The sequence below is a fragment of the Antennarius striatus genome, chromosome 24, assembly GCF_040054535.1.
Source record: "Antennarius striatus isolate MH-2024 chromosome 24, ASM4005453v1, whole genome shotgun sequence".
Lineage (NCBI taxonomy): Eukaryota > Metazoa > Chordata > Actinopteri > Lophiiformes > Antennariidae > Antennarius > Antennarius striatus.
The window spans coordinates 3,629,285-3,644,897 of NC_090799.1; the positions used below are offsets into that span (position 1 = coordinate 3,629,285).

The 15,613-nt window shown below is 40.8% G+C and overlaps 1 protein-coding gene across 2 annotated transcripts in view; it reads left to right on the forward strand.

Moving 5' to 3' along the window:
• LOC137591477 (interleukin-1 receptor accessory protein-like 1) overlaps nucleotides 1-15,613 on the forward strand; it is a 205,861-nt gene that overhangs the window by 61,895 nt on the left and 128,353 nt on the right. The gene's annotated exons all lie outside the window — the stretch shown is intronic.

The window sequence follows — 15,613 nt, forward strand, 5'->3', positions numbered from 1 at the left end:
TTGTTGGTTTATTTGCGATCACCTGTCGGATCGAGTCCGGACTCCGATGGAATGTTGGATGAGGGTGGCATAAGGGAACCAAGGGGCTGATGGGAAGGGGAGAGGAGAGGGCACGTGTGGTAATTATCGGACAGTCTTGTTAGTCATGGTCCTAGTAATCTGTGGCGACCTTGGCTGCTGCCTGGCAGGCTGAATCTCCACAATGCCGCATTAATATGTGCACAGTTGGGAGACAGGCTCTTGGTCCATTGTTGAGTCAGCCCTACACACACTCACGCACACACACATACTGTACACTCTCTCTCAACGTTTGTCTTTACTCTCCGTTGTCCCCCTTTCATGCATTACTGCCAACCATCTCACTCATCCATTTAGCTCACCTCATCTCATCCTGTCTATAAAAGAATCACAGACTCCAGAATTTATGATGGCATCTCAATTGCGGCGGTGTCAGAATTTGGCAGGCTGAAAGGTTTTTAAGGTTATTTTTATGGCATTTTCTGCTTTATTAGATAACGTGCAGCCAGGAAAGATGGCAGGGATGGAGCGATAGATAGGAGAGGACGAATAGTAAGCGACAGAGGTCTTTTGTCAACTTTTGATATTTATCTCTCCTCTTGATGGTTTCCTTGGGCGGTTTAAATCCTTGATTTGTTTGCTTTTCTTCAAAGAGAGGGCAAAGGTCATGGCTAACCATTAAATATCACCACAAGAGGGGCTAAAAATAAATATTCACCTTTTAACTCATGACACCACAACACTGCTCTACATGCACAGTGGAATAGCAGACGAATGTGCAAACTGCAACTTTCTGGCATAATGTGAAAAGAGGAAGACAGTGTCCCCCTTAAAAATACTGACGCTGCATCTCATATTCTAATTTTCTCTGCAGAGGGAAAAGGAACATGACAACTTGGCCACCGCATTTCATTTAGCACCAAAATAGAGTGACGGTAAAATGGAACGACGAAGATGTGAGCGAAATGTTCAGAAACGTTACGGCTTTCATCGGATGTGTGGATGAAGACCGACAATCGTTTTTCACCTCTGACCTCTTTAGCCTTTATTAGCAAAAGAAAACCAATTCTCAGCAGAAGGAGTTTGATTGATATACTGGAGCACCTCTTAGCATTTGATCAATATCAGAAGCTTTTGCTGTAACCGTTCACATATGCTGGACTTGGAGTCGCTTCACTCTTACTGGCAGGCCTATCTATTCAAGTGGACGGGAAGAGAACGAGGAACTTCTCCTGGTCTGATTATGCAAAAGTCCAATTTTCTAGCCGCAGAAAGAAAATGCATTACTTTCTCTTCTCTTGCATATCTTTATTCTTTCGGACATTGATGCAGTCGTCTGATATTAATGCCCAACCAGCCCAGCTGGTCATCCTCCTTGCTTCAAGGCCCAAGTGTCGTGGAAACAAGGGATGACTGAGTGCAGTTTTTCTTGAAAAATGAAGCCAAATAACACCTCTGAAAAAACGACTGCGGTGGATTTAATCATCCTTCTTTTACCTTGATAAACAGCTACGCCACAACCAAAACCTTTATCAAGTCGTGCTAACACCTCAGTCATGTTAACACTTCAGCATTATCACAGCCAGCTAAGTGTGGGCACCCAGACCGGTCTTTACCAAACAAGTAAGTCATTGGAATTTAAACGCATTATATTTAATGTAAAGCTTCCAAATATCTATAACATAAATAAGCAGGATAAATAATGTTACATAATAATGTGTCTTAGAGTTGAGTAATTTATGTCGGGTACATTTGATTCTACATATCCATCATATCATGCATTTTTTTGCAGAGCCTTACACTATTGTTCAAACTGGTTGCACTGGTGCACCAGCACATAAATTCGGTGCACCCAGTAATGCATTGTAAGCCTCACATTTTTTGTCAGCTCTCATAACTCCAGTAGTGTTTCCAACATATGCAAATGGATTTAAACTAGGAATAAAGGTCCAGATAAATGTTTTAGTTTATTTTAAACAGCACAGTCAACGAAAAATAGAATTAACCTCCATTGTTTAGACACTAGAGTTAAAAAGTGCTGATGTCTAAACTCAAATATATAAATCACATGTAGAAACGTGGCCAGACAAGATGAAAAATGACATGCTAGAGTATGTATTCAGAGGCACATCTTTATACCCAGGTACTGGATGTTTGCCTTCAACCTTTTCCATGAGAGATTTTCAACTTCAGGCTCGCCGGTGCAACCAATTAAAGTGTTTGGTTGCACATAAATTTCTGGTACGTGCCAACAGAACAGTTGCCCCCTGGAGCCCTGCCATAAAATCTAATGTCTGCCGCACCCCTCTGCTGTTTTTTAAGGCCTGTCTTGAAGAGTTTTCAGAGGTGCAGTATTTCACTATATTTCTTGTCAGCACAGACAGCAATAGGAGTGACATTAGATGAGGATTTAAGACTGGAACTCTTTCTCTCTTTTATTCCAAGTTTTTCTGGATGCCCTTACAAGTATAATGCAAATGCATGTAAAAAAAACCAAAAAACATTGACTTAAATCTTGGTAGTTTTCCCTCCTCTAAAATTAGAATTACGGTTTATTTAATCTTTTTATTACTGTTCTACTTTCAATGGCTCTCCGGTCCCCCCTCAGACGTTCATCCATCTTCAGCGGTGAACCCCAGTTTAATTAATTATGTATATGCAAACTTATTCGCAAAGTGCCAGGATCTCAATTTTCATTTTCTTGGATTCTTTACTTTCTCTCTTCCTTTCTTTATTCTGTTTTTTTTTTTTGCCTTTTCCTCTAAGGTGGCTCCGGGTGAATTTATTGTAAATTCAATTTGCATTAAGGTTCTGATTTGCTGACACCAGACATGAATACTTTTTTTTTTTACTCTCCCCTCACTCGGGCCTGGATTGTAGGAGCATGTTGACGATAGGAGCAACACATGCTAATAAAAATGCTGCAAAATTTCTGCTTGGGATAGGACAGGATTTCATCTTCTATATCAGGAACCTGTTAGCTCTTGAATAAGGAAATTCCAGTTTTGTGTTTTGGGAGTTGATGTAAAACATACGTATAGCTGTGCATCTTCTTTTGCTTGCATGCTTATCCATCTAAAAGATTTTGTAGTTAAAAATAATTTAATAATTTCCCAATTTAAACATTATTCCAGCAGAATTTTTCATTTTTGTATTGAAGGAGCATTTAAATCATGTCATTTTACTCCTTTTCCTTTGTATTTGCCTTAAATTGGCTGCTTTCACACTCTTTTGGAGAAATTGGAGCCATTTACAGTCACACAACTTCAATAATTCAGCGTGTGAAGGCAGGCAGCCTGACTAGTACAATAAATGACTCAGTTGCCTTTCTAGATTTACAGTATGAATAAGTTAATATGTGAATTGCAGACCTGCTTACTTCAACAGTCTGCTCTATGATTGTTGCTGCGACGTCAGGAGAATCTCCTCTCAGAGGTAAAATTGTTTTAAAGAGGCTCAGACTGTTAGTCATCTGTAGTCTTTCGAGACAGTTGGAAACGACGGACCAGTGGTGGAGACTGCGCCACATTTTTATTCTGGTCGTCCCTTCATTTGAGACCAGATCCAAAAGAGACATGTTGCCTTTATTGTTGAGAGCTTTGGTGATTGTGTAAAAGAGCATCTTTGTCCACGCAAATCATCTTCTCAATGGGTTTTAACATGATTCCATTCTTTCCACGCTGATTAAACCTTTAAAAGTTCCATTTATAACAAAGTGATGCATGGCCCTGCAAACACTGCTAAGCTTGTCCACCTTTACTAATTCTTTACACTTTTTTAAAGAAATTGACATTTGAACGTGGTTTTTCAGATTAATGTGTCCTTAATGTGTTTAAAGTTCCTTAAATATCAATGCATGCATTAAAACTTGCTTGAGCTGGCTTTGCTTTTTAATTTGAAATCATCCCGACACTCTTCTTCTTACCTGACATTTTTAAGGTGGAATTGTTCCCCCTTTCCCTCTTGGGCTGCGTCACAATGCTGATTCACTCAACCTCAGACAAACCTAATGGTGTGGAAAAGTCAAAAAATACCACCTCTGGTTCCAAAATATGAAAGAAACAGGTATCTGCAATTTCAGGAAACCTCTGGGGGGTGGGGGTTGGGACCGTCCTCACCTCCTCATGTCACTGTCTGCACACTGTCACGGAGAATGAGTGCAGCGCGTCATATTATCTAGTTTGTAATTGAATTGTAGCAGGAGGTAGGTTGGTAATCAGTGTACAGCAGGTAGTTTTCGTTCCAGCGTTTGACAGTAATGTCCTCTAATGGGAATCTCCGGCTCTGCTCTTGTTCCAGGCCACTAGGTCTCGCAGGATCCGCGGCTGCCATTGTGCGAGTGTGTAACTGCGGTGTGTGTATATGAGTGTGTGAATGCATGTGTGTTTTATTTATGGATGTGGTTACACCTGAGTGTTTAAGTTTCTGGAGGTTGTGTGTGCCAGGGCAGGGATGGTTCATCTTGCAGCCTCACCTCCTTCCTTCCAATATTCCTGATTTTTCCACTCAACCTTGAAGACGTGAAGAAGAGGAGTCACCATCAACTTATGCTGAATTAATGACAAATAGCCAATTGGGCTCTGATTTACTTTCCAGGTACCTTTACTTGTGTAATTTACTTTGGGAACCTTTTTTGTCCTCGCTGAGCCGAGGCTTGGATCATTTCTGTGTTTCTCGTTTCTCTCCGTCTCTCTTTACTGCCGGCAACCTTCCCTCACCCTCCCTCTCATTCTGTTGCACAAGAACTGAATAGCTGGAAGGTAGAGGTAGGACAGAACGCAGAGAGACGGAGGAGGGCGGCGAGAAGCACAAAGGCTAAACAGAAACACATTGTACGCAGGCAGCATTACGGAGGATAAAATAAGGTCAGAGTTGACGTCTGAGGGGTTGACACCCGTGCACATCAGGACGCCGCCCGCTGCTTACATTGTTACATATTCCTGCCTTCTTATCATCTCACAGATGGCTGGCGCAGAGGTTGATGTGACTCGGCGCTCTATCCATCTGGCCACGCTCTATTTTCACAGACTCTCATTTCATGGGGGGCACTGGAGCAAAACACCCAAATGGTGTGTTGGTGCCTGTAGTGGACCGGCAAGGTTCTGAGTCACCGGCTTAGCGCACACCCACACCGCCATGATACAGCACAGAATAACAGGCTGACAAGGCTGCCAGCGGAGGCAGTGCGGGATTGTGTGGCCCGCTATGTGTGTGTGTGTGTGTTCTCTCTGTGTGTTTTGTACCTGTGTGGGTGGGTGTGAATATGTGGGAAAATATCCACACTTTTGTCCTATGTGCACAGTCATGTCTGCAATGCAGCACCCGGGTTTTTCTTCAGGGACCGGCTCGGTATTGTTTATGTTGTGTGTCTTCACGCCTCCGGAGGCTGTTTGTCTGTTTGTTGGATGAGAGGATTACTGGCACCACGGGAAACAGAAGGATGATTTTCTGACGGTATAGTGCTCTCTTCACAGGAGACACCTCAGTCATAATAGGATCAATTTTAAGTCTGCTTCTTGTCTCATTTCCCCCTGAAAATAGGCTCAAACTGGGAGGAAACATATGGACACACGTCCAAAAGCTGTTTGGGAGCCCATATTCAACCCGCCCAAAGTCAGACGAGTTACCCTAACTTCCCACCATGAGATGATCCGCCGGAATGATCACATATTTTGTCACATTTGGATGACAAATTTGATGCGAGCTCTATTGAGCGTGAAAAGGAAAACAGACCTAATCACCTATTTAGAGTCAAACAGGCTGATTTACATACTGCTTTGAAGAGAGCTTGTTCGTATGCAGTCGACTGCAGCTTTGCTTGCAGGTGATGAGCTTATTTATTGTTCTGGATCATCATAATGAACAGTTAGTGCAAAATTAATGAAATATTTATTGGCTATACAATTTTTGCCATTTGGATCTATTAGGATTTTATTTCATATCACCCACCGATTTGTTATGCATCACTCGTCTAATTTGTTAATGGTTAAGTCTCCATTGTTGTTCATGGTGTCACGTATAGACGCCATTAAGGTCATTGTAGTTCCTAGACCCCTTTGAGCTGTAGCTATATAGTCAGTATATTATAGATGTGGAAAATTGTGCATCGGTCCTTCTACAATGAGCTGAGGTTTACAGAAGTTGGAGGCATTTCAGGATTTTGTTAGATTTTTGAGTTGTTCTTCACATGGTAGAGTTTAAACTTGTATTTGCAGATTCAGCAAGCCACAGTAACTAAACAAAGAGTAGGACCACGATGTTCCAGAACCTGACACATGGTCGGACATGACTCTTCCCTTCATCAATGTTCAGCTGCAATAACTGTCCTGCCATTTGTGGCTATAAAATAGAACCAGGTCCTGTTTTTGTTGCACTGCACCAATGCAAAGAACAGTATTGGAATGCAGTTTTATTTTCCAATGTGCGTCTTTCCTTATTCTTGTCCATCCAAGGGTCCATCATGGCAAATTCTGTGTGCTGTCCTGTCTCCGTCAGCATTTAACCCGGGATTGGAGACAGCCGGCGCCGCGCTCTCTGGAGGCCATGACCAATCAGCGATGATACAAAAAGGGGAAGCTGGCAAGATTGCAAGCAGTATTTATATTGTGATAGGAAGAAAAACAATTTTTTTCAACTTCTTTTTTCCCAATCACGTATGACTATTTGCATATAAATGACAACCCGCTTGCTGTCAAGGAAGAGAGAGAGAGGGAGAGAGATGGAAAGAGAGAGAGACGAATGACAAATGAAGATGAAGTGTCATGACAGTAAAGTGCAGGCGAGACAGGGAGAGATAAAGCTATTTTATCTGCTTGTGAGAAACCCGCAGGGTGGCAGGAGGTAAATGTCACTGCAATCATGAAATAAGCCGGGCAGCCGGAGTCAGCATGCAAAAATATCAATCTTCCTCTATCATCTACATTAAATCTTAGATTTCTTTGACATTTCTGAATAAAAGACAAACTTATGCCAATGGAGGCTTACCATTCTTTGAATTAAAAAGATAGCAAATATACATATTGGTTTTATTTCTTTGTATAGTTTTTGTCCTGGGCCATTGGACCAATGGATTATGAGAGCATTACAATAGTAATCTGGTTGCCCGTAATCCTCTTTGCACATAAAATATGGTGCATACTGTTACGACAAGTAAGTCGAATCAGGATGTGAGCCAGCCAACCGTCTACCACAAGAGTTCGTTTGGGTCATAATTTGATAGTATCTTTCAAACACGTCTGGAAGAATAGAACAGAACTCAGTAGGGTGCAATCGTCATGGTAAACCAATTCTGAGTGTTCGTGTACCTTTGCACGACCCGTGCGTGTCATGGCTTCAAATTGAGCCTGTTATTTTTTGTATTATTTTGAAAATCTTCCCATGCCTCTTTCTCTCTTCACTCTCTATGTCCTTCTTTTTATTCCCGCCTTTTGTGCTTCATTGTTTCACCATTCAATGATTAGTCTCTTGTGTTTTCCATTCACAGACACTCTCTTTGTTCTTCCTCTCCTCCATGTTTTTTTTCCCCGTCTTGTTACTCACTCGTCTTCTCTGCATTGATTAAGTTCACCTGCGTCCTGTTATCTCCTCGAGGTGGTTTCTGCCTTTTGTTGCCACTTTAGATTTTCAGTACTTTACTCGTGTTTCTGCACATTTCTGTTTTTGTCCCACTCATTTATGGATTGTCTGCATGTCATGTCTGCTTGGATCTGGACTTTACCTCTTCCCATCAACCTGAAGAATTCTTTGGATTTGTTGACATCCGTGGACTGTTAGCTCATAGATAACCCAGCTTGTCATCAAAAGTAAGACTCAACTCCCGTCAGGTCTGCTCAAAAAATTCCATTCGTTCAACTCTAAGGCTGACATTTGCGATTTGTTTCTGACTTTTAACTTATGTCTGTGACTCTTCCATAAGTCAGCAGTAATAATTATTTGGAATAGCTGAGCTTTCCAAGAATTTATTGTCCTTAATTCCCCCCTCCTTTTTGACATTTTGCCCATACAAGACAAGGCTTGTGTCTTTCCTTTTACAAAGGTCTTAAGGTGGCTGCATGATAGTGTTTGAGCATACTCTGACATGCAAATGGTCACGGCTGATCGCTTTATTGGCTGATGACTCATTCGTTCTTTCAAACCCGCTGGAGGAGCTTCAATCACGCGGGTAATCTCCTCCTTTCTGTAGGCAGCTGGGAGGTTACCTTTCCCACACGGTGGACCTATATTCCTCTTAATTGAGACCCACTCTGCTGCGACAGCATTTTCACAAGGTGGAAAATGGCAGGTCAAGATTTCAAGACATATGTCGCTTCCCACAACCATCACCCCCCTCCCCACCCAGCCTTTCCTCCTTGGCAAAAGTGGATGTGAAGTTGATAAGTTCCTTCAGGGACCCTGGAGCCCAGCCAGCTAAGACACTACACTTCATGGGGGCAAGAAAAGGTTGACTTTGCGTCATTTCATAGTGGTGTGTAGATGTGTGTTTGAAAGCTTGTGTGTTCATCCTATCAGCTCAGATCTAATGTAAGCACACCTTTCTGATTGAATTACATCAACGCTTTTGGGAGGAAAAAAATAATGGCGAGACACCCCCTTGACTATTTATGGGAGAATAGGCAGTCGGTAGATATCTCAGTGGTAACCTGACTCAATCTGCATACGATTACCCCTCAGCAGACCCGTAACCCAATTTACGAGTTGATCACCTTCCCTATTGGAGGAACCCATGTTGCCCTCGGGTGACAGTAAAACGTTGCTGGAACACAATGACATAACATTTGTTAAGCCTTACTGTGGAGCCCTTTAAACCACAAATGAATCTTGCTTGTTTTTACTAGCATCTCATGTGTGTTACATCATTTCTGCAGTCGCTCGCAAGCGAGATTTATTTTTTTAATATATACTCCGCCTTATAGATTCAAGATGAAGATATGGTACTAAAATGAGATGGCTAGTTTTGATAAAATAAAACTTAATGCATTTTAAATCGAGGAAAAAAGGAACTGAAAAAAGGTGGATGAGTGGAAAATGCCTGGAGGCTGATTTCACGAGTGGTCCTTTTGAGAGTGTGGGTCAAATGAAGAATGAATGGACCATATTTCTATTTTGAAAGTGTAATTAGCTTTGCAACTCTTAATACCTTCTGTGAAAGAACCCTCTTTGTCTTGAAGTTCATTTTGTTTACCCTTATTTGCATTTAAATCTTCGGTGATAATTTTTATAAATACTTTTTAACAGGGAAAAAGTGCATCTTTTGCACCGTCGCTGGTTTGGTGTCTGTTTCGATCGTAAAGTATGAGAATAAGAGCCCTTTTATTAGGAATGTTTTCGACGGTGGGTCAAATGAGACAAACATGACAAACATAAAAACTAGGCAGGCCTGACAAATGGCCCTGTCTTTGTTTAATAGAGTGGTTAAAATCGGGACATAGGGGGGAAGAGCCAATTTGGATATGGTGTCAGCAAATGTGACTCTATTAAATTCTGATTTCCATGCAGACTGACATGCAAACATTTGTTCTATGACCATTTGGCAAAATCCGACCATTACCAGTTACCACTATTACAGCTGATAAACAGAAGAGTCGGACTTGTTCAAGGACATCGGCTGAGGAAGAACCAATTTTTTTACTTCTGGGTCCAGGGTCGAGGAGACGCTAATGCTGCTCATCCTTGATGGTTGCTGAGGATCTCCTGGAGTTTCTATTATCACTCAGCAGATTGTCCAATTCCCTCACCAATGGAGGGAAATGTAAATCGAGTTCAATTAGGCTTTGTACCGCGTTTGTTTCCTGCCAATAGATTCTGCAGAATCCCCACCCTCGCTCACCAAAATGAACGATAACCGTCTGTCAAAAGTCTGAAACGGTCAATTTGTGGATACTTGGAAGATAACGGAGATGGCTACTAGAAGTCCTTCTTCTTGTCTTGTTCCAGATAAATACAGCAAGTTCTGTGAAACAGTCAGTCTGTAGTACGCTCTTCTAGGGAAATTCATTTAAAGATTTTCATGTTTTCTTTTTTCCTTCAACTTAAAATGGGAATACTTTCAAAGCCGTGCTCCGTAATCGAACGCCTCAGGGCGGAATACAAGCATCTTTTATCTGACAGTAATTTCACTGTTGAAAAGACCCACTTTAGCATGTTGCATACATTTGCAGTCATAATCAAGCATGTCACTCTTTATCACTCTGTTTTCCATTTGTCTGTGTTATCAGATGCATACTAATATGTATGTAATTCAATTATTTAGTCCAAAGATTGTAATATCTGCTTTTATGTTTTACTTTTGCATGCTGTGCCGAGGCATTTGCTTTACTTTGCATGATATATAATGAGCTCTACTGTAGTTGGAATTATTATTTTTCTGGTGCAGCATCAAAATAACTTTCACTCTCAGAGAGTCTCTTTTCCTTCACTGAAATGGGAAATGTTCTGCCATATGGGAAGAAAAAGAGTGGATGAGAGTTTATTTGCGGTGTTAAAAGACAGTGAAAGAACTAAGCCGTCGGATGTTTGGCAGTGATGCATTTACTGTATTTTTCTTGGTACCCAATCCTGTCTGTGCAGCCAAACTGCCACCACGTCTGACTAAATTTGTCTATGTCTTCCCCTCTCTCTCTCTCGAATGTTTTAGCGACGGGAGACCAAATGAAATGCGTGTTACCTGAAATAAAATATGGATTTCTGAGGTTTTGAAGCCCTCAATTCAGCACAGTATAAAACAAAGGTCTAGTCATTTTGAACATTTCCATGCAGAAAGTCTACACGTCGTATCGTCAAATAAACAAACATCATAATGTCAAATGTTGAATTTCAAAAGCCTTGCTTGTCTCACGCAGACCTGTCTATGCTGCGCAGGAGAAAGGTCTGACTGAATCCATTAGCATCCTGCTCAGAAAAACTCCTTGTATTTCGGAGAACCAGTCAGCAGCTTGATGTGGTGCAAACCCCTGGATGCAGCAATAGCATAAATAATGAAATTAGTTGTAATTGAGTACAAAAAAATGAACATTTTATTCATAGTTCTGACTAAATTTGTCAAGACTAGACAACCAACCAGTGATGCTGTTGACAATGTGACGCTACGGCACCCCAGACGCAAAGGACTCCAAATTTCTTGGGCCAAGCAATATCATTTGGTGTGGTAATCTGATTACTAATAAAATAATAATGATGTGGATTGTACAGGGTGTTTTATGGTTCCCCCTTATGCAGGGAGCCTGAGAGCTTTATGTCATATATTTTGCTCTAATGGAACATACAAGTATTTATAGAGTTGCGTTTGTAAAATAACTGCTGAATGGTACAAGTGGTCGCTCTGGACTTAATGGGAACTTTACTGTGAAAGGATACATGCACATTGAGGTGGTAGGTGGGAGGCCAAATAGGGCTCAGCTGTGAATTTTTGCCTCATGGCCCCTGAACAGATGAATCTGACCATGCGTGTTATGATGCTATCTGATTCTGCTCCCAGTCCCAGCATACAGTGTTTACCGAAATAGTGTGGGGGGGGGGTTTCCCCCCTTTCCCTTATGTTCCACCTTCTTTCTTCTTATTCCAGGGAGAATTTTGAAAACTTCTAGAAAGAAAAAAAGTGAATACCCCCTGAAATACAAGTCGAGATCTTGTTTTCTCTGATCCTAGAAAAACCTCCCCCCATAAAGAGATATCAAAACAGAAGTCAATGCTGTGTGGCTACCCCGATCTAGAATTCATACAACTATAGCTTCTCACTTTAGATACTCTCATCGGAGCAGCAAACAGGGATTCTCAGCCACTTTCTCCTGTTCACCGGATGAAAGATTTAATGACTAAAAATTACCCACGACTCAAACCCAGCCTCCACCCTTCTGAGGGTTTTCCTCTTATTGTCTCATATTGAAGAGGGTGGGTTTGCGTTGGACTTGAGTGATCAGTCTGTTTCAGACAGACATCTGTTTCTGGATGAGACCCAGAGGGAAGAGAAAAACAGTGGCATTTAATACCCTTGGAATATAACTAGGTTGGAAATTGGGTCAGAGTTGGCCCATATTCTGAATTCATTACTAAAGATTTTTGCTTTAACGATGGAAGTGAATATAATAATGTTATTGGCTGCTAATAAACCTCATTTGCACTGTTTTGTTGGATATGGCGCACATAATATTTTAACAGCTGGTGATCCCATCAAACGGTTGTCTCTGCTTTATTTTAGAGTAAATAAATCAATTCGCCCTAAACTTGTGTTTTTCATAGTTGATATTGTGAAAAAAATGGAAACTGATGCAGTTATCCTTGTGACAGCGGCAACAACAAGAAAAATAATAATAAGACAAGGCTGAAAGGGGATATTCAGTAAATCTACTTAATTACTGCCTGACGGTATAGGACAGAAAAGCTGTAGTCCTGTGCGCATTTATGCCTCGGTACTGCAGAGTTCTGCTGCACACACACTCCGAGATAACAAACCAATGTTTCAGGAGTCTCTGCATGTGTGCTTTGTGTGTTTGTGCACCAAAGATAAGAAAAGGGAGAGATTATCTGTTGCATCACACACACTTTTTGCCAAACTAATCCTGTTCTCCTTTGGAGCCACCGTCTGCTTTACACGGCTTTTTTCCCGCTTTTTTTTTTTTATTAAGTGTGGGTGTAAAATACTTCAGAGTCTAAATTAGGACACGTGATTACAAATGAAACATCTCAACTGTGTGTCTTACCTTAAACCTTCAAGTTATCATCCACAAACTAATTAGCAAGTTCTTGATAAGCAAGGATAGACCCATTGTTGCCATGGCAACAGTGCGACTTAATCACAATGAAGGGATTGTGGTGTTGGTTAGCTCACAGAGTGCACACCGCCCCTCTCCAGCATTTGTGTTTTTGCCATTTTGTTTCCAGCTATTCATTCCTTGTACAAATGAGGTTGTTATTTTCCATTGTCCTGCTTCTGGTAGGAAGTACATAATTGGGTAAATCAAAAGGAGGTTTTAAAGGGCGATGTTTGAGCGTTGCATCTGAATGTGGCCGTCAGTCGCATGAAAGGAAGATGGCGAAATCATGTGGGTGATTTGGGATCAGTCGGATCAGTGGCTGTCAAATCTGAACTGTGAAATCACATGGTCAAGTACACTCAATGTTTATGCTCAAATAGTCAAACTACATTTTTTTTATTTTGAACACTCATGAATACTCTTCTCAATGTGTATATTTTATAAATCCTTCAAGACAGATTATAAACAAACCTTGAAATTATATATTGACATGCTCTCTTCCTCAAGATGAAGAAAATGCAAGGCCTCCCTTTTGGTCAATTTCACTATCCAGCCTCAAATAAAACTATTTGTTTATTGAATTTTGGGAAATTGTCTCTGCTAATTTCTCTTTGCAATTCTTCCAGCATAATGTTTCAATAAGCTTTTGTTTTAGATTTTTAATTTGCAGGAAAAAAAGTCGACTCAATTCAGCATACCGCTTCTCATGTGGCCTCGTCACGATAGTCAAGTCAAAAGCAATCCAAGTGAGGGATTACTAAATATGATGATGGTTAGATTTATTTACAATTTGAGATGGACTCCAAAGTGGGCTAGAAACAAAGAAATGTAATTATGGAGATAACCAATGTAGCCCGAGGAAATTAAAGTAATCAAACTATGAGGCTTTACCTCTACGGCTGAAACGATCAATAGGAAACAAGATTAACAAAAACTGGCGGCACACCTCAGTTACCTCCAGATGAACAAAAGCTATCACAACATGCGATCAAAGAGAGAATACAATTGGGACCAAATGAGAGAAAGGAGGTCAGCGCTGCCCCTTTTGCTCCAGTAACACCATTTTTCCTCCATATGTGATGATTTGTCAGTTTCATTGCATGTTTTTTGTGCAGTGCATTCCAGTAAACAATACATTCTGGTGCATTGACACTTCTTTCTGTGGATAAATTTGTTTTTCTTCCCAACGGTGATGGATTCCTCTGTACACTTTTTGACTTTTGACCTTTTTGTCTGACGGATTGACGCCAACCTCTGGTTTGTCTGCTGTTAAACTACACCGCCGCCTCTCTGAAGCATCTCAATGTGATATTAATGTGATATATTCCTTATTTTTCTCTGCTCAGCTGGTTTTGTTGTCTTCAGCTCCTACAAGCTCTGCTGCCGTTGCTCCCAGCACGACAGAGCTTCCACACAATACAATGCAATAACATTAATCGGCATGGCTAAATCAATTCCCCACCAACGTCACTGCCCTACTTACCGCCACTAACTGCCACACACAACGTACCTGGCTGATTGGCGGCGGAATTGTTTCTCTGGTAAATAAAACATTTATATAGACTCAATTAGTGAAGCCTGTTGAGTCGGTGGCAGCTGCGCTCGCCAGCTGTTTTTAAAGGAAATGGGATGTGGCGAGGTAAAGCAAGGGGAAAGCGGATGTCAGGAGCAGGAAGGATGAAGCAGTGGCCCATTTTGAGGATAAAAAATAAAATGAGTAGCTTGTTGGTGGCTTAAAAAAGTTATTTTACAAAAGTTCCTTTTCTTTTAATATAATGAATGAATCATGAACTGAAAGTTTTACCTACAATAATCAACCCAATGAGTATTAATTTCTTTTTTAATTTTAACATTCTGACCTGCAGTGGTAGCAGTTATTAGCTGTCTGGCATTTTAAGACTGCAAAATTAAAGTGTTAGTATGCACATATGAACACCACTTATTGGGCTTGAATGATATGAAGTCCTTAGAGGGAAATGGGTGAAAGAAAATGATTTATTAAGGGTAAAAAATAACAGTAGTTCCATACAAAGTTTGTTGAGTAACTCTTTAACCTTAAACCTCAGCAGAAACATTTAGATTTTTTATGGTGCCCAAGAGGGGGCCTCCATGTTAATGATCAACTAACCTTACAAAGTCTTGTAATTGTGAAGCTCAGGGTAGAATCAAAGGGGTGGCATGAAGTTATAAATCCGTAAGACCTGTAGATCCATCATAATCCGTAAAACGTTGTGATTCCCATCAACCTACAGGTGCAATCGATTCGATCCTTTGAATCAAACAGGCTAAAACTACTTGCAACTGAGCCAGACTCACGAAACGGGAGGAAGGTAATTCCACATTAGCTGAAGAACTGTCATGATACATTTACTTTTGTGTATGAGCTGCACAATTTAAAAAAAACCCACCCAAATATTAAGTAAATGCTTACTGTAGCACTCAGTTTTGTTTTTTTTCCACACAGCTTACTCTTAAAACCTCAGTCAAGAATGCAGGAGAGTGTGAGTGAGGTTTCGCTGGTGTGCGAGAAGTCGATAAGGATTAAGTGTCAATTTAATATTTGGTGTTTCTCATGAATTTCTATACTACCAAAAATGGGAAATTAGTCAGAGAATCCAAAACCATTCCTTTTCCAGCGGTGCCGGAATGTGCAGTTATTATTCAGTCTTTGTAAGTTTGTCTGACTGACAGTTGGTGGGCTTTATTCAATGTCGGAACAAGAAGACCCCTATTGCTCAGCTTTGCCACATACACCAGCTCAGTATGAGACAAGCTAAGAATGAAATATATATATATCAGTGAAAACAGCATTTGAGACCTCATAATAACCCACACCATTGGAAAAT